Source organism: Drosophila kikkawai, chromosome 3L (genome assembly GCF_030179895.1).
Source record: "Drosophila kikkawai strain 14028-0561.14 chromosome 3L, DkikHiC1v2, whole genome shotgun sequence".
In the NCBI taxonomy this organism is placed as follows: Eukaryota; Metazoa; Arthropoda; class Insecta; order Diptera; family Drosophilidae; genus Drosophila; species Drosophila kikkawai.
In genome coordinates this window covers 17,026,791-17,049,419 of record NC_091730.1, presented here as the reverse complement: position 1 = coordinate 17,049,419, position 22,629 = coordinate 17,026,791, and the positions used below count along the sequence as shown (strand labels likewise).

The 22,629-nt window shown below is 35.6% G+C and overlaps 1 protein-coding gene across 8 annotated transcripts in view; it reads left to right on the top strand.

Moving 5' to 3' along the window:
• Positions 1-22,629, top strand: part of MYPT-75D (Myosin phosphatase targeting subunit 75D) — a 46,930-nt gene that overhangs the window by 14,245 nt on the left and 10,056 nt on the right. Inside the window, exons 3-4 of one of the 8 annotated variants that reach the window (XM_070285201.1) lie at positions 17,147-17,228; positions 19,345-19,399. The exons of 3 other annotated variants lie outside the window; for them this stretch is intronic. The gene's annotated coding sequence lies outside the window, so the exon portion shown is untranslated. Of the gene's footprint in view, positions 1-5,361; positions 5,565-6,035; positions 6,426-17,146; positions 17,229-19,344; positions 19,400-22,629 lie in introns of those variants that run through there. 4 more of the 8 variants (XM_017175486.3, XM_070285202.1, XM_070285200.1 and 1 more) reach the window with 4 other exon arrangements.

Sequence of the window (22,629 nt, the reverse complement as noted above, 5' to 3'; positions counted from 1 at the left end):
GCGGAGCCCGACTGCCAGTTTTCTTTGCTTGGGGAAAGCCCGATTGATGGATACGCTTATTAGGAAAATGAGCTTTAATTCTGGGAAAATATTGTTTAAAAAATATAAATTTCGGAGGAAGGGATTATTAAATAGATAAATAAATCAAAATTAAACTAAAGGTTTTAGATCTTAAAAAAGCAAGACTTTAAGAGAACTTTTTGGCTAACAAAAATACAGATTATATAATAGTTTTTGTAATGTTATTATCCCTTTTTTTAGTTATTTAAGCTGGTATATATTTCTGAATTTATTTTACATTTTTTAAGGCAATTCTGTTTAGTAAATTCCGTACGCTTTTTACACAACATAATCCTTTTATAAAGTTCCTGTGAACTATACCTTCTGTTGATTGAATATTAATCACTATATTTTCATCGCAACAATAGCTAAGGGAACTGTTTTGCTTTATTGTTTAACTGCAGTGCCCGATTCCCTCAAGGGCAATTTGGTTAAAAAACTTTTCCTCCACAGCTGCAGTCCCTCGAGAAAGAGACACAGAAAGAGAAAGAGTCGCAGACAAAGGCCGCGAGATAAAGGGGAGTGATGAGGGGAGTTTTTGTGGGTGGTTGGGTGATTGGTGGTGGGGAAGTGGTCCACACCTAACCGCTGCTAAACAAAAAGCAAACAATGTAATGCCAGCAGCAGCGACCACGCACGGCAAAAACAACAAAGTCGTGGCAGACCACAGGCGTCAGGAATAAGGGATCTCAGAAAGGAAGGGGATGCTGTTATTGCACTAGGAAAAAAGTAATATTGAAATGGTTATTAGACCCTTAAGTTTATGAAATTCCATGAGCTGAGTTCATTTTTTATGAATAATATTTGTGGCTTACTTTTTATGAATCAAACTTCCATTCTAAGCACGAATGGGTTTCCTAGAAAATGCTAAATATTATTATTAACTCTACAGATATAGTCAAAGATACTCTTCTCTATTCCACTCTTTATATTTTATTCAAAAATATATTCATTCTAAATCCAGTTTTCAAGTGCCAGATTTTTATATTTTTTCCAGAAGAATTGATGTTTATTTTAATATTAAAATGGCAATTTTTATTCTCTCCGTGAGATGGAGGACATGGCTACAGCTCAGAAAAAAAAAGAAAAACAAAATAACATTTGCGGGGGAATAGCGAGCAAAGTGGAAACAAAGCGACATGTTGCGCTTGAAAGGTTCTTCGACTGGGGGGAATCCCCACCACCCACCCCACCCACACACACAGACTCACGCGGTTGACCTTCAATGGGAGCACACAGTCTCGGAGTGATAACCAATCCTAGAGACTACAGATATCCTGGTTTCGGGGGGGAGATGTGTGATGCCCGGACGCGGTTGTCTGCACCCGGAATTCAGAGTTGGCTCAAAGATAAATGTATATTCTTGTTTGTTTTGGAATTTCTGTAGTCTGACAGAGTTCGTTAGTGTGAAGACCGACCGTGATTGGTTAAAGTTAGTTAGGAATTGGTTTAAATGGGATTTCCTTGGTTCGATAAAACTTGACAGCAATGGCAGCGAGTTGCAAATAATAGAAATACCAGAAAAGTTTACTTTAAATTCCTTAGAATTACTACAAATAAATAGAATATTTTTAAAGTGAAATAAACTAATTGAAAATGAGCTGGAAAAGGAAAATTGAATTTCTTCGTAATTTTTAGTATTTAATTTGAGCAGAATCTACTACATGTATTATTGTTATTTATTGTTTAAATTTCTTTTCTTTTAAAACAAATCCCTACATTTTAAACTCATATTTATTATTAGATAACTTAACCTTGAAAAGTTCATTACCATTCTAAGCGTGATAAAAATAGCTAATACAGATATTGTTTGATAAGATAGCTGTCTGGAGAAGGTAAACACACAAAATTAAACTTAAATGAGTATATCTGTGGGAAAGAAACAAATACGAAAGCTGGGAAGTCCGCTTAGATAAAGATTTTCTTCTGAACTAAATAAATAAAATAAAAATAAAATATCTTTACTGCCGCATTGTTAGTCACGCTTTAACAATTTATATCATGCATTTTTAACGTTGGAATTCACTCTTTTTTTTTTTTCAATTTTCTCGGCTAATCCCCAGCAGCTGTTTGTTTTATAAAACAATATACGTAGAACAAAAAATAGAACAAACACTGTGATAAGATTAGCGAACAAAACCAATTCAAATTTGGGGCACTTTTAGGGCCATTTGCAATTGGTAGAATTGGGAGCTAAACCGAAAGCTTTAACCCACGCCATACCATACCCATTAACGTTCAACGTCATCCATTTGTTGGTTATTTATATTACGCAATTTAGCCCCGCTTATCGGCAATCAAATAATTAGAAAAGGTGAAGCAGGTGAAACAAGGCGCAACAGGGGAAGCAACATGGATGAAAACAAGGCAAAGCAAGGCGAATCCCTACAATGCCAATACAAATTATGGAACTTGCCCTTTCGGGGTCTTTGTGGCTCCTTTATAACCATAACAAAAGGGCAGAGTAAAAGATATATAGTAAGTAGAGGTGAGTGCGTGCACAGATTAAGGTTGTGTCGCGGATTTTATCTAAATGTTTGTGAAAATATGTGCCCAGCTTTGTAAAAATAATTGAAAGATATATTATTTATAGAAAATATTATTCCTGAAAAATATATAAATTCGAGAGAACTAAAATCGTGCTGCGTGCGTGATGAAGATAAATAACACGCTCACGCGCCCATCTCCAGAAGAAAGGCCAAAGTAACAGAGATAGAAAGAGTTGGCTCAAAAAAGAACAGCTACAAGTTTGTTTAACAAAGTGGTTTTCAACACCCCATAAAAAACATTGGCAAAAAGCAACAGAGAAATACAAAAAAAAGAGAGGAAGAAACAGGCAAAGGCAAAACGCAAGGGCAACAGACAAACCCAGGCAAATTTCCCGTTGTTTCCGTACGTAAAAGTAAAAGGCAAATAAATAACTGTTGAGAGAAATGTAAACAATGCAGGCAAAAGATGCACAGCAGACGAACGAACAAGAAGAAGACATAGCAGCAGATGAAAAGATGAAATGAGGAAAATGCCAAAAAGCACAAAATAGCCAACGAAGCCGGTTCAAGTTGAATTTTCCTCAGAGGGATTTTTGTCAGTATATCTTTTTTGTGTTGTATTTTTGCGCTATGCTAAAATTGCACTCAAGAAGGGGCAGACCAAGTGGCAGACAGTTGGAAAATGAAGTGAAAAACAGGAGAAAAAAAAAGCATTCTGTCTTAATGAATGAGCTAAGCAGAAGGGTAAGGAGTAGAAAAGAGAAAACTGGGCAAAATGGTGACAAAATGGAATAAACAAAATGGAGAGAATGGCTTAATTGATTAGGGTTGGTTAGAGCTTGACATCCTTGGACATCTTAAATTTACCAAGCAATATTTAATAATTTTTTAGTTTCAATTACTTGAGTTCTGCACTTTGAAAAATATTTAACTATTTTCTTACTTTTGTAAAATGTTATTTAAAATTACTTTAATGCTTGACATAATTTAAAAGGTAGAAAAACCTGAACAATTTATTTGGACATTCACTTTTTAACGATTTTTTACAAATTAGTCAGTTAATTTGTTCACAAATGTGAATTTAAATACAATACAAAAAAAATAAGGGCAAAACAGCAAAACCAGGTTAACGTTTACTTAGAAAATAAACAAAATTTACGGCTAATTAAGAATAGCTGCAAACCTTAGAATAGATAAGCATTTAAAAAGGAAAACATTACAAAACGTTATGGAGTAAATTATAACATATTACGTATACGTAATTTGGTTGATATTTTTGTAAACATTGCGTATACGCCATGTTTTTTTTTTTGTTGTTATTATCCAAGTTTAATTTAAAAAACTTTTCCAGACAAAGCCAACAGAACATTTAACAAAATTAGGGAACCAAGAAAAACGAAAAGAAAACTGGTGAAATGGGGCAAATCTGTAAGCAAATGCCGAGTGGGCGGCAATTGATAAACTGCGCCAAATAGAGCACCCGTAGGAAGGTTACAGGGGGTGGTAAAGGGAAAAGGAAAGCACACACTAGTACCATTTCCATCCTCCCTCTATTTCCCGCCCATTTTCCAACCGGGACAGACATTGCCAATAGCGCAACGTTTCGGAAACAATTTGAAGGCCATAAAACTTGATGTGGCGGCTGTCATAAAGGAGGCGACACCAGGCACAGATTCCACCCCATCTCGGTCGCCTCACCCCGATTTTCTAGAAGTTAGGTGAAAACTGCGACGGCACTCAAGATGCGGCAGATGCGGAAAATACTGAATACGGAGAATATGCGGCAAAGGCGCGCCAACAAACTCCGGCGGGTGGAAAGCGTGGCAAACGACGTCGACAAAAACAAACAAATAAACATCAAGCAGCTGTTTTTGGCGCCGCCGGAGAGAGCCACAGAGAGCGAAGGCAAAAAGATACTGAGAGGAATATTTTGCAAATATAAAGAGAGCGAGAGAACGCTTAAATGCGAATAACAACAATAGACAATATAATGCTCTCGTTACGACTCTCTGCCGGCTACAGTGGTTATTGGAATAACATGATGGCATGAAAACTATTTTCAGACTATATTTACCATTAATAAATTTATTTAAATCAAAAAGAATTTTATTATGTATTAAATGTTGTTTTGTTTAATATGAAATTCTTTTCATGATTTAATATTATCATTAAGATTAAGTCTCGGCTTAAATTCAATACACACAAGGTAGACCAATATTCTGGACGCCATTGTGGGTGCACACACTCCTACTTGCTTGCTTTCTCTCTCGCTCTGCCTTGCTCTGTCTCTCTCTGTTGCTCTCCAAGTGCACTTTGCTCACCGCCCACTTATCATACGGCACTCACTCATTCATGGCCAGACTGCTAGCCCTCTCCCGTTCCCTCTCATTCATCCCGACAAGTCTGCTGCGCCTATTGGCATATTGCTTACAGTTGTGGTTAATCTAATAGCACTACCGACCATGGTTGTTTTCTACTTTTTATTACACATTTAAAAGTGTGAAAATACAGTGTTTTTCGAGAAAAAAACTTAGAACTTTCATCTAACCAGAAGGAAACATGTATATTTTTCTTAGTTAACATATGTATTATGATAAGACAGCCTCAAGTTTCCCTACTATTTACAACTTTGTGCTAATATTTGCCCCACAACTGTGCAACACACACACACACAACACCAGCCATCAACCGAGGACCGATAAAGAGAGAGAGGAGCGACGCCGACTGCAGAACGACGCTGCGGCATTTTGGCGCTTGGCACGTTGGTGGCCGCCTGAAATATTTCGAACGGCTCAGTCGCCGTTCTGCTGCTGCGACAACTACAACAAAGCTCCGGAACGGACTCGCAACTCGCCGTGAAATACGAAGACGTACGGGTACGAGATACGGATACGTAGCTGGCAATACGGGTCTCAAGCGGTTTATTACGTATACGCACCGCGTGCCGCCGCCTGGTGAATTTTATTATTTTCCACGAGTGAAGCAAGGCGCAGACGGCAAATATGAAATCAAAATGTAAATGAAAATGAGCAGGCGAGGCAAAAAAAAAAAAAAAATGAGCAAAAACAAAGAACAACAAAAAGATAACAACAAGGCAAACACCAACCATAGTTAAGCGAAATCGATGACGATAAGGCGGTAAAAACAGTTTGGAAAAAAAGAATATGCCCATCAAAATAATATAAAATAGAAATATACGAAAAGTGGAAAAGTCAAGCAAATCAAATAAATATTAAATATGCCAGCAAACAGTGACAAACACCAAACACAATTCCCTTTGAAATATCAATAACAAACCAAAAATACAAAGCCAAACACAGAAAACGAAGGGCAAACAACAAAATTGTGAATTCTAGTAAGAAAATAAAATATTTAAAGGATAATAATAATAAAAACAATAACAACAGGATCAAACGTATAATATATGTAAAAGGTTATACAAAAATATAAATTATAACATATTTTTAAACAAAAAACCAAGTATAAAGAAATTTAAAAAAGCTGGAATTTATATTATTTTTTGTTATTTGCCCATTCACGTGATAAGAAAATAGTAACAGAAAAAAATCTTGGTATAAAACGATAGATAGAAAGATTGTTAAGAGGCGGGGAAATATTCCTCATTTTCGATTTCAATTCATTGTTACTGAGCAGGAAGGCAAATACAAATAGATAAACAAATCAAGCACAATAGAGTGTCCCTTTTGATTCCGTTCCGTTGCGACCCGATCTCTCTTTCATTCCGGCGTATTTGGCTTCACGGAAAGTGCAACACAAATATTAGCAAAGCCATAAAACAATAAACCCCCAAACGTATTAATTGCAATCTTGTGATAGTGGAAATACTAAAACGAAAACGGGAACAACAAACAAAAGGTAATTAATAAAAGCAAACTAATTGGGTTTTGACAGAAAATAATAGGAAATGTTTACTATTTAAGTTTTATTGAGTTTTAAATTTAAATTATCTGCGAGAGATTAATAATATAATAAAATAATTATTACCAACAGAAATAAGAAAATATTTATTCGCCAATACAAATATATATACATCGGAATCTTAATGTAAACAACAATAATTTGAAAACACATTCTTCTTTTGAACAAAAACCATTTCAGAACACATGTGTACAAGATTATGAAGATTTATGCAGTCAACCGTTTTACAGCAAAAGAGTTCAGCTACAAACAATTTCGAAATAACATGAAACCCAATTAAAATTCTGCACAAAATTCCATTTAGCATTTCAAATTTCACATATTCCTGCCCTCCACATGCCTCAACATTTTTTCATATTTGTCAACAGACAATTCTGGGAATGTTCAATTCATTCCCCCTTTCGCGAGCTCCACATCTCTCAATTTTTATATTTTTTGCCATTTTCTAGCCAATTATTGGTCTATATGTTGGCCAATTGACGATGGCTGTCGTTGACAGCTTTAAGCTTCTGCCAAAATAAATATGAAATTTGGCTTAATGCTGAACAAATAGATATGTCTGTAAAGTGAATGAAAAATATGAGCTATTTGGAAATAAATTAAAATTCTTTTAGAAAACTAAGCTGGAAAAGCTACTTCCTTTACTATTAAAATATTTTATTTCTGAGCCTTCATTTTATCTCAAATGAAAAGGCTATTATCCAATTAAATCACCATTAGTAAGTAGACTTTATCAATTTGGACATTTATGCCTCAGCTGCTTCAGACGTTTAGACAAGCTTCCGTTTGATTGAACTTTTAATTAAACTGTTTATTTATTGCTTAGACCAGAGTTTGGTAGTTTTACCACAAAACTTAAAATACTTTAATTTGATTTGGTGGTGAAAGTTTTGGAAATGAATGCCAAAACCATACAGAAATCGAGTGCCAATAACAACTTGTCCTTAGCCACCAAATTGGCCCAATGAAAGTTCAGTTTGCCAAAAATGTGGAAGGAAACAGATGGAGGTTGGTTCGAGTGCGTGGCTCTATGAAACTTTTTATACCCTACAGGACATTACGTATACGCAGTGTATAAAAAAACATTTTTTATTTGTTGATCCAAACTTAATAGCTACAAAAAATCCTTAATTAATGAAAATCCTTCTCATGCTCTTAAGTGAGTTTCCTTTGGCATTCCTTGGTGTTTCCCTTGCCTCTTTTTTTTATTTACGCCCGCAATTTGTGCTGACAGCTTCAAATAATTTATGGCCGTCCGTCCACTTATTGATTACGTCGAAATCGCTTCCAGGTAAAAAACGCTTTTGACTTTTGAGATTCTTATCAAAAGCGGGCAATAGATTTGGTGCGCTTTTTCGACTCTGCTTTTCACTCTTTGCCCCGTTTAACTGCTTTTCCGCAGTTGCGGTCATAATTTGTCCAGTCAGCCCGGTTTTCGGAAATTAAACAGTGGGAATTGCAGTATAACGAAAGATAAAATGATATACCTAACTCTATGAGCTACATATAGAATTCTAAGAAAAATTCTAGAAAACTAAGAGACGTTTACCAACTCCCATATTTCAGGTATTAAATTTAAAAGAATTTTATAAACTTTTTCATACAAATATTTTTCATTAACTTTTCCCAATTAAATGCCTTTCGATTTTCGGGTTATTGAAGATGGACTGTATTTTGGTTCGGACTGCTGGCCATGCGGAAACGAGTGCTGCGTTTAGCTGCGGCTGGCCCGCTCTGGCATCAGCAGCTTCCAGCCGTTTCCGTTTTCCGCTGGCTGAGCAAATTCTCTGGGACATTTTTTTCGCCTCTCGGCTCTTTTGTGCGGGGGCAGGTGAGAGGGCAGCACGGTTTTGTTGCAATTGTTTGCAATTTAGTTGCCACCACAAAATGGCCAACTGTTTTCGGAGGCTAATCTGTTGCCAAATTTGTTGCCTGTTTTGGCCGCCAATTTTGGGGTTTGTCGGTATGCAAAGGCTTTAAGTGGGTTTCCCAAATATTTTTTTTTTTTTTGGTTTGCCTGCCTGTAAAAATGGTATTTGCATATTTTCTTTTGGCTGCATTTTGCTTTGCCTTCGCATAGAGCTGAATTATGCTAATTGTAGGCGCCAGAGCCTGCTTTTAGAATTTATTCAAAGGGAGATTATATATACACACACATTTTTTTATTTTGAATTTTTGTTTTCATAAAGATTTGCGTTCATCACTCATTTGCTGTTGGTTTTCGCTAATTAGAAGCGTGCCTCAATGGCCTTTGCCGAAATTTATGCAGATAAACTCGGAGATCTCAAGGGAATAAGCAAGTTGAACAAAGGCAAAATTAAAGCATACTTCAAGGAAGAAATTTTCTTATGTTTATAGAGAAACAAGTGGTAAGCACTCTTCGTTGGGTTAAAGTTTGGCGTTGGCACAGCCTGGGTATAATTATATATATTTCTAGCATTTTAGCTGAGTGCCTGGCTAAATTATTTTATCTTATTTTCTTCCTGTAAGCAAGAAACTCATTTTTTCTTTTTGGTGCTTTTGCCAGTTATTTCGGGAAATCCGCTTAAATTTGGGTTTGCTTGAGGGGTAACTTAAGCTCAATCGCTTTTTTTCTCCCTATAAGCAGAGATTGGTATATAGAAAAGGCAGAATAAAATGAATAAAATCATGTGAAGTGGATGTGAGTAAGTGCAGCTGAATATATCGACTTTAATGCTTACTTTATTCTCTGCTCGCATATGCAAAGTTTTTCTCATTAACAATTCAAGAAAAGTAAGCAAAGCAACACGAAATGTAATATGTAGCAGCTTAGTTTCCAACTAAAGTATTCATTACAATTTTAAAGTAAAAGTAAAGTTGTACATTTACCAAAATCATTTAAAAATTAAATATAATGCTGTAGAAAACTCCTTAAATATATTCTTTTAAATAACTTTATGTTAAAGCAAAGCTTGTCCTGGCAACTTAACAAAAATGCCTGCTTACAAAATATCATATTTTTATTATAACATATTTACCATAAAAATATATACCCTTGGCCTCATAAAAATGTGCTTGTTGATTGCCGATTGGCTGACGGCGAAGCCACTTAAGTGCTAATATTTCTACTGGCCCGACTGGCCGGGTTATTAAAGTTAAGCCAGCACCATTGTCGGAGGCTTCCGTTAACTTTCATGGGGGATTTACGGGCTCGGCATTAAATTGACAGCTCATTCCCTTGGTATCTTTCAGGAGATGATCAATAAAGTCAATCCCTAGCAGCCAATTGACAGGTCTTCCAGGCGACCTCGTTTTATTTTTTTTTTTTATTCTTGTTTCGCTTTCTTGCATATCTTTAAGGAGAAAACAATTTTTGTATTACTCCTGTTTATACCGCAAACAAAAGAAGAAAGATGAAAATGATTCTCAAAATCATTCGTGTGTAAAAATGGCAAGCAAGTAGAGACATTGGCTTAATGGATACAAAAAAAAAAAAACAACAAAAATTGCGGCCAAAAGGCGCTCTATGAGATTTCTGTGGAAAAATGGAAATATGAGGAGGAGGTGGGTGGGTTGAAACTCGTCGCATGAAAAATCCATTTATCAAAAACGACGGCCAAAGAAAACCGCAAACGCATCGCACAATTTGACGCCAAACAAGCAACAATAACAAGAAACAAATGATTTAAATTAATCCACTTAAGGCCACTTAAATCCCCGATTCTAGGGGTCCCAAAATGTATGCTATATAATTCCCACGCTGCCTCCCACAAACGTAGCATCACGACACATTCTTGTACACTCATAAAAATGTTTACTAAATTATTAAAATAAAATTGAGTTACTTTAAGAGTAAGTAACTATGTAACAGAATATATTTCTTAATTCTATAAAAATATTCACAGTTTAATAGTTTTGAAATATATATAAATATTTTTACGAGTGTACATATTCATATATCTCTGTACATATTGGACTCATCATGATGAGTGTAAAATGTCAAACGTTGGGAGTCACATGTGGAGTTCGGGGACCTTTGTCCGGCATGGAAAGGCATGAAATGAATGCAAAAAGAAAAGCGGCAGTAATAATGGGAAAATGTGAAAACATTCAATGGCATATTGACCGAAGTGGGATGTGCACTTCAAAGGTGATTCACGGTGGCTACAATATGTGTATTCATTAAGTACCGCCGGATAATGAAGTGGAAATTCAGGCGAATCAATCCTTTTGTCATGTTTAATTGTACATTAAAGGGTTCTTAATTGTAAATTTTGTGGTAAATGAGTCCTTGTTGTATAGAAATCAATTTAAATTAAGTGACAATCATTATCATCAAATAAATAAATATTAATGAAGCGTATAAATGTAAAATTCAACAGATTACATATGCAAATAATAAATAGAACTTAGTATTCATTATTATACAAGATTTTTATGTGAGTTTTCAGACTATTTTTAAAGTTTATTTAATGGCACATAAAAAAGAAAACAAACTTTAGCTATAATAAATTTAATAAACAAAAAAGTATTTTATGGCTTTATGTTATTAAAATCAGTTTCAGGCTAGGGAGAGAATATTAAGCAGATTTTACTTCCCATACCAATTTAAATTTTTCCAAGATATTGGTAAAAATAAAAATGGTTTTACCCATACATTATCTATTACATTTCCTGCTACAAAACCAGGAGAGATTCATGTACCCTAAAGGGTATTTTCGCCCACAAATAAGTGGGCGACATATTGAAAAAGGAAGCCGTAGGAAAAAATATTTCGCAATTTCAATATAAAGCCTGGCGGCATGCTATGGCGGCTAAGGACAATCGTGGGCGGCGGCACGCCTCCAAATGTGGGTCAAACTGGCACTCACATACACATACACTCACTCCTATGAAAATGTTGTTGTTCGAGTGGGGGAAAAAAGTGAGGGGGGCCCGTGAGGAAGGTTGTCAACGTAACGACCCCAAGCCGACCCGCTTTTGGCCAAGGCGCCGGCAACAGAAGCGGCAATAAAAAAAAACCGAGTCCTGCATATGCTGGACCTCCCTTTTGGATGGAGGTGCCAACCCTGTCACTGGCGGGGTTGCTGTGGTTGGTCACCCGGCAGCGCTTTAAAAGCGACGTTAACGTCCCAGCGGGGTTTTTCGGTTGTTTCTGATTTCTATGTCTCTTGTCAAAGATTCCAAGGGTATATTGCTTTGAAAGGGCTTAAAGGCTTCTAAAGCAAAGAAGTTATCGAGGGTTTTTGAAAATTTTTGGCAGATTTTTGTATATTAATGGGTTAAGTAATCTATTTATTTTAAATAATTTTTATTCAGGAAAGCTACAAAAATCCCTAGGACTCAAAAAATGTGTCAAAGTTAGACTATAAAATTGTACATTGTAAAACAATTTTTATATAAATTCCTTGCAATCTTCAGATACACTTTTTTAAAGGTTTTAAAACTCTTAGTGATTTTTGAAACCCTCTAGATTGTTTCAGTTTGTTTGCAATCCAATTTAAATTTCTTTCTTGTCATAATAATAATAATATTAACAGTTTTCTTTAAACCCAAGAGGTATTCCGGGTCTTAAAGATCCGATTTAACATATTTTTACCAGATTTTATTTCCTCGTTATTTTCTTTTTGTTGTGGCTTAACCGTTTATAGTGCCGACATTTTATTGCTGCATCCTTGCAGTTTTTATGGACCCTTCCGCCGCACAATTTTCCCCCTCTTACCGCTTCCGTAATTCCATCCCCCCACCACCCCAAACCGTCTCTGTCTGGCACGCCTATACAATGAACCCGCATGCATTGGTGTATCTGCGTGTGCGAGTATGTGTATTTATCGGTGTAGCATGAGCATGTGTGTGTGTTGCGTGTGTATTTGCGGTCTTTCACACATACTCTTGCAAATTTGTTATTTACAGTTATTTTAGTGCATTGTGCGGCCGTCAGAAGTGGAAATGAAGGAAGTAGCAGGGATCGGATCCCTGAGCGTGTTTAAAAAAAGGATATAAACACACACATCTAAACTGAGAAAAAAATCATTACTTTTACTTAGAAATATCGGAGAAATTGGTAGGAAATTTAAAAATATCAATTAAAAAATATTTAAATAAAAGGAAAATAAATAAATTAGGGACCAAACACATTTTTATAGTATTATTTTTTAATTCTTTTACATTCCCAGCCATTTCTATAAAACTTTAATAGGGAAATTATTCGTAATTTACTTATTTTCATTCAAGAATATTTTTAAAATATTTTTATTTTCATTTTTTAATTGCAATTAATATTTTACAATTATTTTTTCCCGTATACACACCACCATAAACATTCAAGAACACATTTTGCTTTGGCACAAGGAGCTTTATGCATATAGCCATATGCTATGTGCAGGCCGCACATATCTTTCAAGGTAAATTTTCCCAGTTCAAAGGAAAGAAATATTCGACAAAAACAACAACAATAACACAAGAAAATCTCAGCAAAAGACGCCAGGGAAAATGTCAAAGTGAAATAAGTGTGGAGAAAATAAGGAAAAATCGGTAGTAATAGGATAAGAAGTGAAGAAGGCACTGCCAACCTTATTCGATTGCAACAAAAAATTGCCCAAAAAAAAAAAGAGAGAAGAAGAAGGAAGAACCAAAAGAAGCAATCACACATGGCTCCTACTTGGAAAGGGATATCCATATGCTCCTCCTGGCATTGATTTCTGGGTGCCATGTGCTTCACAGCAATTTGGCTCGATGGCCAGCTTTCTTTTTTTTTCTCAATTCTTATTTTGTGGTTGGAAATACTAAAGTCCAAAAAAGGTACTCTAAGAAGCCAAGAAATTGCATTTATTGAACTGTATCTAAGCAGGATTTGACTCATTAAGGCAAGGAATAAAAAAATATAAAGAAATATAGATATAGTTCATATATACCTCCTTCCAAGTGGACAATAGAAAGCTCGTTAAGCTAAACGAACGAGATAATCGAATGGAATTTTTTACTGAGCGTGCTGCGGGTTCGTAGTATAACATTAGATAAGTTGCGTATTGAAAATGGAGATAAAAAACGGCAGGCGACTGCTGATATCGTAGTTAGATAATGGTCATGATAAGTGCTAGGCTATAGATAGCAATTTAAATGAGCAGCAAATTTAGATAAAGTGATTGATTGACCTTTTTAGTTAACCTTTTTAAGCGTATCAAAGGCATTCCTTTCACTAAAATATAAATAAACCCGCAAAGCGTACTGAATGAAATGCTTTTTTTTCCCCGCGCCCACACAAACATTGGTTGTGCAAACTCAATAATTCCATTCAATTTCTGACAATTTTCACCTCCCTTCGACCGCAACCAAAATTTCCATAGCTCTGCAATCGTGATATTTCACACCCAAAAAAAAAAAAAAAAACACCGGGTTTGCATGGGGTAAATCCAATGATTTATATTTGTAAACATATTAAATGGCAAATTGGCGATTATTTTAATGAACTTTCGAATTTAAAAGCATATAATTGACCTCCAGCAGTATTTTTTATTCGATTATTACTTCTTCTTTTTTTTGTGTGTGATTTCAAAGGGCACGCGAGGGCGTGAAAATATTTTCCAAATTTGTTGCGACCTGATTGATTGGGTGCCTGAATTTTCCGCAACAATTGACAGTTTTATGTAGACGACAAACAGCCTGGTAATTTGCATAAATTATGTAAAAGGAAGGCCTGAAGTTATTAAATTATGAAATTGCGCATAAATATGCTTGAATAAGTTGGTAAATATGGGTCAAGTAAATTATATAAAATGTGTATTTATTTATAAATTATGCAGAAGGTTAAAATATGCTTTCTTTTGAATAAATAAATAACTGTTTTGATTTTTTAGTATAGGAATTAGTACAAATAAATTCTCTTTATTATACAAATTTCTCAAAAAAAAAATAAACATTGAATAACTTCTAGATTCAGTTTGTACTTACAAACTTCTTATACATTTTCCGTTTAAAATCGCATTTAAGGAAATCTAAACTTTATGTTGACTTTTCATTTAATCCTCTAAAGACATACCCAAGCTTCCTCCGCTTGCCAACTCCCATCTAAGCCCTCAATTGTGGGCATTGTCATGGCCCCATCATCATCATTATCATGGGGCAAACATCAGTTTGAAATCATAACAGGAAGTACAGCCGACCACAAGGCAGGGCTACCTAGGAAGTGGACCCAACCTGGACACATCCCCATCTGCCAGTGCTGCTACTGCTGGCTGACCCACCCAATTAAGTCACCACCTTGCTATTGCTACGTGCCTTCGCCTGGTGCGGCGGCGGCTTCCTCTGAAGTCCGTCCACCTCGGGCCTCCTGTCCATAATAAGCCCATATAAGCTGCTCTTAAACCCTTCCAGTGGCCATAGTCGCTTTTAATACAAATTTGCCCGGGTATGTGTACTCTCAAAAGCCAATTACGTGCCTCAAATGAAGTCCGAAACGAGGAGGTTCGGTGCAGAAAATAAATGTAAACGGAGGCCAGGAAATACGAGCCAAAACATTTGGCCGTAACATTTATAAGATCACGTGCTCAATTATTAAGCCACTAAATAAATAAATAGCGGACCCACTGACACGTGCCGCATCTACCGATGTCGTCCTTCACACTCTCCATCCTGCAAGCACAAACATTCCCTGACAGTTATGCCAGGGTCCGTCCGTATAATAAACTTTTCCAAACGCGCACACACACACACACACACTGAAACGCAGTAAATATAAAAAGAATTTCATTCATGGGCTCATTACTCATACGCAGCGTTGGCGGGGTTGCCTCAATGACGACGGCAATGTTTTGTGGCTTCCGCAGTTTAATTAATCACAAGGATAGCTAATAACCTGATGTAATGGACAAAGAAGGATATTATTAAGAGGAAACTTTAATAGTTCATTTAGGCTTATGGGTTCATTACCATAAAGTGTTAGGGAGTTTAAATTAATAATTTTTGTTTACTTAATAAGAAGTCTTGGGTTTTCATTATTTTATTTTAAAAGTAGTATATTTGGGAGCTTAAACTAATGCTTAATACCTGCACTTTTTCTTATTAAGAATATTAGTTGAAAGAATCGAAATACTTTTTCCCCCACAAGTCAATTTTTTATGTCATTAAAAGAAATTCAATTGGAAATAATTCAATTATAATACCACCTGGCTTTGCCTTTGTGTGTACTTTTTTTTGCCATAATTTATTCCCCCCAAGGTGTTGCGACCCCGTTTATATTGGGGGGGTGATAAAAATCGCGCAATTAGCCGGCGTTGATTTTGCACACAGGACGCAGAGCGACGCAAAATCACATATACTTTTATAGGAGCCGACGCTGTGTGCTTCTATATATATTTAGAACTAGAACAGTGCCCGCTCTGCGATCCTATGTAGGTCTAATTTACGAGCAGGGCGCAAAAATAATTTACTCTCCGTAGGCGAGGGGGGAGCTGACAATGGGAATGGGGAGCGTTTAAACGAAGGTGCAAATTAAATCAACATGCATATCCGTTTGACACCGTTTCCCAAAGGCTGCTAGCTCACCCCGCTCGCTGCACTTTGGAGTTCCTCCCTTAAAGGGAATAGTATAGCAGGTGCGGGGTTGGGGGGTTGTTGTATATTGCTAGGGGTTTCGGCCCTAATGGAGGTGACTAACGGGGGGCTCTACAAAATGGCGTACACATTGCAAATGACCGAAAAAGAAGAAAAAAAAAAAAATATAGGCGAAAGCGAATTTGGTGGAGCTGAGGGGAAATGGAAAATGGGAAAAGTTTTGGTCATGTGTTGTGACTGTGTGTGTGTGTAAACGCTAACCTTGTTTAAAATCTGGGACGCATAGATATACATACATATATAGAGGAGGTAACAGGCGAAGGCATCGAAAACAGCAACAACAATAAAGACGACGATAACAACTTTTCGGCAACCTAAAAGACACGGAAGAAAAAGATTTGAAATCGAAAACATGAATAAAATTATAGAAATATTGATTTTGAATTTATCATATAATAGAGGACATGAAAACATTGCCTTTCAAACTTCAAACTTTTATAAATTTTAAAGTTTTCACCAACCTTTAAAATAATAAAAATTTATTTTATCTAAATCCCTTACAAGAAAGCAAATTAATATCTTAGTTTCCTAATTAACATCATTTTTCTTACCACAACACAAATTACTATGCTTTTTTTATTGTGTAGTCACCATATGGAGCTCCTTGCCCCAAGGGATATATACACTGCACTCAAAAGGGATTTTGCTGTGGTTTTCAAGAACAACAAGAAAACTGCATTAAGGCTTCCTTAACCAAAAACAAAAAAAAAAGTAAAAACAATGTAAAGCAAAATGCAGGCAAATATGGGAAGGTATTAAAACAAGGGATGTAAAGGGGGTTGCATTGGCTCTGTTTACTTTAACTGACGAGAAACCCGTTGTCTGTCATAAGCTGTGATACCAGGAGTCACCATTGGGCGATGGGGCTTCGAGCAGAAAAAAGTTATTGAAAGTTAATAATGTTGATGGTTAAAAAGTTATGTTGATGATAATAAGGGGAAAACAGGAGGAAATATATAAAGCTCAGCAATTAGTTGTATCTTACCATTATTATAAATGGTAAATATATATTTATTATTATTATTTTAAAATTTATTTAATGTTGTATATTATTAACAAATTGTTATATTTTATTCTCATTTTAGGTAAGACAATTTGGCAATGATAAAGATTAAGTTTTCTTGAGAATAAATGCCTTGAATGGAACAATGTCTAAACTGTTAAAAGGTACATTTTTGAAACTGAAAGATAATATTCTGATTCAATTTATTAATAAGCTGATACATATATTAATTATAAATATATGTTAATTATATATAACATATCCATGTAGTTTTTTTTTTGAATTTGTAAAACATAATCGTTTGAGGAAAATAGACATCATAATTACACCAAGTACATCTACACATTCCCTCCCCATAATGTGCAATGTTACTTCAAATGCTTACCCTTTTCCAATTTCCACAGACTTTTTAAATAACCAACTAACATGGTTATTAGCCAACAGCAGGTTAATAGCCAAAAAAAAGTTGACAAGAATTTTGCTTGCACATATGCTTAAAAAAAAGTGAGGGAAAAGTGAAAAGAGTGAAAAGTCGCTACGAAGGGAATTAAGAGGTGATGATGACGACGTGAGCGCTTGACACTCGCTTAAATAAAATATTTTTTAATTAAAAATATTTCACCTGCAAAGTAGGAAAAAAAAAGTACCGACTGGGGGGAAGTAAAAAAACAAAAACGAAAAGCGTCGACACAATTTTCCTCTTTGCGCTCGCATAAATAAATGCAACCACGCACAAGAACAACGACACCAACAACAAAAAATAACAACAAATAACACCAACAAAAGACGCCATCCGCAACAACAACAGAATTAACAACACGCAGAGAAAAACTTAAATATTATTAAATTTATTTTAGATTTTTTTTTTACTAAAAGCTGTCAAAGAAATAATGAAAATATAAGTGAAAGATATTTACGCTGTTAATAGCCTCTCGAAATCCCACTTAAAATATTAAACTTTTTATGATTAATTTTGCAGAACATATAAATTATTATATTACATTAATTTTTATACAGAAAAAATATTAAATAATTGAACTTTTAACTAAATAATTAATAGTAAATATTAAAGAAAGGTGGCGTATACGCGATCTTTAACATTAAGCTGCTTATGTTAAATATCACGTATACGCCAGGGTACTTTCTTGCTTTTTAGTATGTCAAATATTATCAATACCTTTGATATATCATTAATTAACATTTTCCTGCTGTGTAGCAACAACTACAACAGCAACTAAAACAACACCAAGTACAAAACACCAACAACAACAACATAAAGAGCAATTTAACAACAAAGACACGTGCCAAATGGGCAAGAGGGAGCAAAGGCGACATCGGCTACGGCGCCGGCGGCGGGTGAAATAAGGAAAAGTGTCGTGGTGCTGGAAAAGGGGGAAACCGTGTGGAAAATGGGGGGCGGAACACAGTGGGTCAGCGAAATGAAAATAAGCCGCGGGCGTAAATATAAATAAATGACAGGCGGCAAAAGGGAGAGGGCCTGCGGCCGCAGGAGCAAAAGAGACGACCGAAGCGATAAATGAAGAGGAGCGAGAGGCAATAATTAAACCGATACGCAAACAATTGAACTGTAGGTGGCGCTTTAAGGTCATCGAGACCGCAATGACAGCGGTAAACAAAAACCAAAAACAAAAGCAAAAAGGTCAGGACAGGTGAGGTGAAGTAATTGATAGAAGGCAGAACAAGGTGTGTGTGTGTGCGTCAGGTGGACAAAATGGGTTTAAAAGAGCAAGTTGGAATATTAATCAGAGGGTATTTTTACATCTTGTAGACTTTATAATGCTCTATATATATTTTTTTAATTAAAAAGAAAACCTAAAATATATGAAAATAATTTAAAAAAGATAATATAAATTCATTATTTATATAAAATGATATTTTTTTATTAAAACTGTGAAATTATTTGTTGAATAAAGATTAAAATTACTCAACAACTTAAGTACAAGTTGCAATTTTAAGAATTTTTCCCTACGTTATAATTGTAAATTACCATTTTGTAGAAATAAAATAACTGTATTTAAAGTACTCATCAAATGGCAAAACCTAAGTGATTAATTTTTAAACCTCTACTATTATTAGACTCAACTTTAATCGATTTCCCAAAGACGCAAGTTGTCGTGACGGAAATAAACTTGACGTGTTCAATTTTATTTATATTTCTTTCAAAGTTCCATTTAATAATTTAAAGATACTGTTAGTTAGTAAAGTACGCAATTATTGGCAATTACTTATACTTTATATATATCCTTTAACTCCCACAAGTACCGCGTATTCATAAGGACGAAGTACCAAACAACGGCGACACATCGTTAAGCTGGTAAAGAAAAATTACAGAAATGATGGCGGACGAAGCTTAAACAAAAATGAAATGAATGAAATGAGAGTAAAGGAGCAGGACACGCCAGGAGCCGTCAGAGGGTCAAAAAAAGGAGGAAGTGGGATCAGAGCAAGGACATGCCACGTCATGCTGACAGTGGGCGATGTTCGTTGGGGTTTTTCTCCTCTATATATATGTACATATATATATATATGTACATGTGTCATCAGTAAACTTGATTGAGTAGAGAAAGGGGGGTCCAGGGGGGTCGGGTCGGGTTCGGGTCTTAGCACCACGACGTGCTAAATTTTGAGAGATGACCGAGGCTTCTGTTAAATTGTGCACGCCAGTTGGCCAGTTGACTGCTTCACAACCAAGTGCACTGAGAGAAAAAATAGTAACGGAAACTATAAGGCATAAGTTGAAGGATTATTATAAACTATTGCCTTGAGATCCCATAAAGTATTAACTTACAAAATATATTTTATATAAATCTTTCTGAACTTGTGTATAAAAACTTAGATTTAAGATTTACTCCTTTCAAAATTTTCCATATATAGAGATTTATATATGTAATTTAATAAGCAACTTAGTAAATACTTTATTAAAAAACTTAAAAAGGATTGAATAATTAAATTATAAGTAATTTTACATGAGAAGTGAAAACTCTTTGCCCGTTTGCTCCTTTTAAAGTTCTTGTTATGGTTCTCTTAATTATTAATTTTTTTAAATTTATTCCAAAAACATGAACATAAGTTTCTCTCAGTGACTGAAGAGAAGGATGTCATGCCGTGAAGTTGTGTGTGGGCTGGGGCTTGGGGAAAATGGACAGTGCTAGCGAAATGAACACATCACAGCCGGGCCAAATGGGATATACAGCACTCCATGATAATCAGTTGTGGACACTTTCGCTTCAAACGAACGAGTGTGTGTGTGTGTTGCTGAACTTGAAATGAGGGGAAGTCCAAAGGATGAGGAATTCAGAAGGAGGAGGAGGAGGCATACAACCGATGAGAGAGAAGTTGGTCCGGCAGTTTTGCAGGCGGTAATATTTACTCACTGCTTATGCATATTCTGTTGAAAATTATCTGGACCCTAACAGGAAGTTACAGTTGGAAAAGCATTTTCCACAAACACACACATGTTTTGCCATTTTTTGTGGGGTGTAGCAGAGTAAATTGAATTTGTAGCCAACTTCCAAGTGATTAGGGATTTAAAGAGTGAGGAAAATATTAAATAAATTCGCTAATAAATAAAAGTCCAAAGAGATACATTTCACTTAATAAACTTTAAATAAACATAAGAGTTTGTATTCAAATTACCACAATCCCAAGTTTTAATTAAATAAAAACAATTAAAGGCCAAAGTTAACTAGACAAGGCAAAAGCAGAAGCTTTAGGATATATAATTATTTTACTATTTCGTGCAACTCCCGCCACACCTCCTGAATGTGTGGTTAAAGCTAAGTTGTCCTTGGCATGAAATTCCACAAAATTCCACAGAAGTTTGTAGACCTCCGAGAGCTCTTTCTGTGACAATTCCTTGTTTGCCTGCAAACATTTCGTTTGCCAAATAACTTCGCCTTCCCTGGAGCAGCAATTCATTTCAACTCGTTCAAATCTCATGTGAAGTCCCCTCATTATTTTGTGTGTTTTTGCTCGTAAGCATTATTTTTCTGTCGCTTATGGGTAAGCTGCTAAGCTTTGCTTACTGGCCCCAAAAGTGACATGGCCCTGTCCATTTTTGCCCAGTCACTGGGATCCTTGGGGACCTGTCCCCGAGACCCAGAGTCCTAAAAACATAACAACAAAGAAACGAAATGAAACAAACTTTAACTGGCACAAAATTCACCTGTGACCCCGTTGCGAGACGACGACGACTACAACGACGCAGCAGGCAATGCAGACAAATCAGCACTGAAATTTAATTTGCATGAGCCACGTTCCACCACCACTCTTCCACTTTTCGGCCTGAAAGGGCGTCGGACCGGCCGGGGCAAGAGTCAACAAAGCGGAAACAACAAAGTTGGAAACCCAATTCGCATTTTCCCCAGTCTCGGCGGAGAGGCTCAGGGCCCGTCAACCCGGTCTGCATTTCGGCTCTCGACTCCTATCCACTCCACTCGACCTGACTCGAGACTTGGCTCACGTGCAATTGCTTTATTTGATTTTCATTTTTGGGGCCAAACACAACGGCAACACAGAAGCAACGTGGCGCACAACAGTGGCACTGGCAATACCAAAAGTAGCGGAAATTTAAAAGGGGTTTGTAAGGGGTTTTTAGAAAGAGAGACTAGAAAAATACCCTTTATAAATAAACATACTATTCTTTTTATTGAAATTTATTTGCAGTAAAGTCTTGTCAGGTGTTTCAATCAGGATTATGCACTGTCAAGCTTTTCTATATTTTTTAAAAGGGAAAGTGAATGCCTATCTTTTTAATTTTAATTAATTTCTTGGATATATTATAACCTGATTTTATAATCTATAAACAAAACATTCTTCTAACATCTGTAACTTATTCTGTTTAAAAACTAACCGAGTTTTATTTAAATTCTAAGAATGAGACCCCAACTAAATCAAGTGATGCTTGGTTGATTTATTTAAAGTAAGGATATAAAATGGCATATATCCTTACTTTAAAAGGATTCCTTTTATGTTGCTTAAGTGATTTAGGGTCAGCTTGCTTAGAGAGAGAATTTATGGCCAACACTTGGACCGACACGTGGCTGTAAAGCTTTTCAAATTAAAAGGGAAGGAGAATATCTTATTTTGATTGATGTGTAAGATCAACCTTAATTTAATGCACAAATAAGAACATAGACTTTATGAAACCTAGATTTTATGTTATTTATTAACTTCTAATTAACTTAACTCTGGAATGTTTGTTTGGTTTAGCTTGACCAAAATCAGTTGTTTAAATAGCTTTAATTTATTCTAAAATATTTCTTAAAATTCACAAGAATGTAAATATTTTCTTACCCCATTGTTTAAGCCTTTAATCCGCCTTACTGAAAAAAATCTCTTTTTCATTATTTTTTGTTAGCACAACTCTACTCTTATTTTATATCAAAATATTAACTTAAGAAGCTCAAACCTTGCTCAAATCAGCTGTGCAAATAAAGAGTGTTATAAGCTTTTATTAAACAAATGAAAAGTGGGCTATGAAAATGAACAAACCTTCTAAAAAGAGCAAGCCAAGAGATGTAGTTACTATAATTTCCATTACCT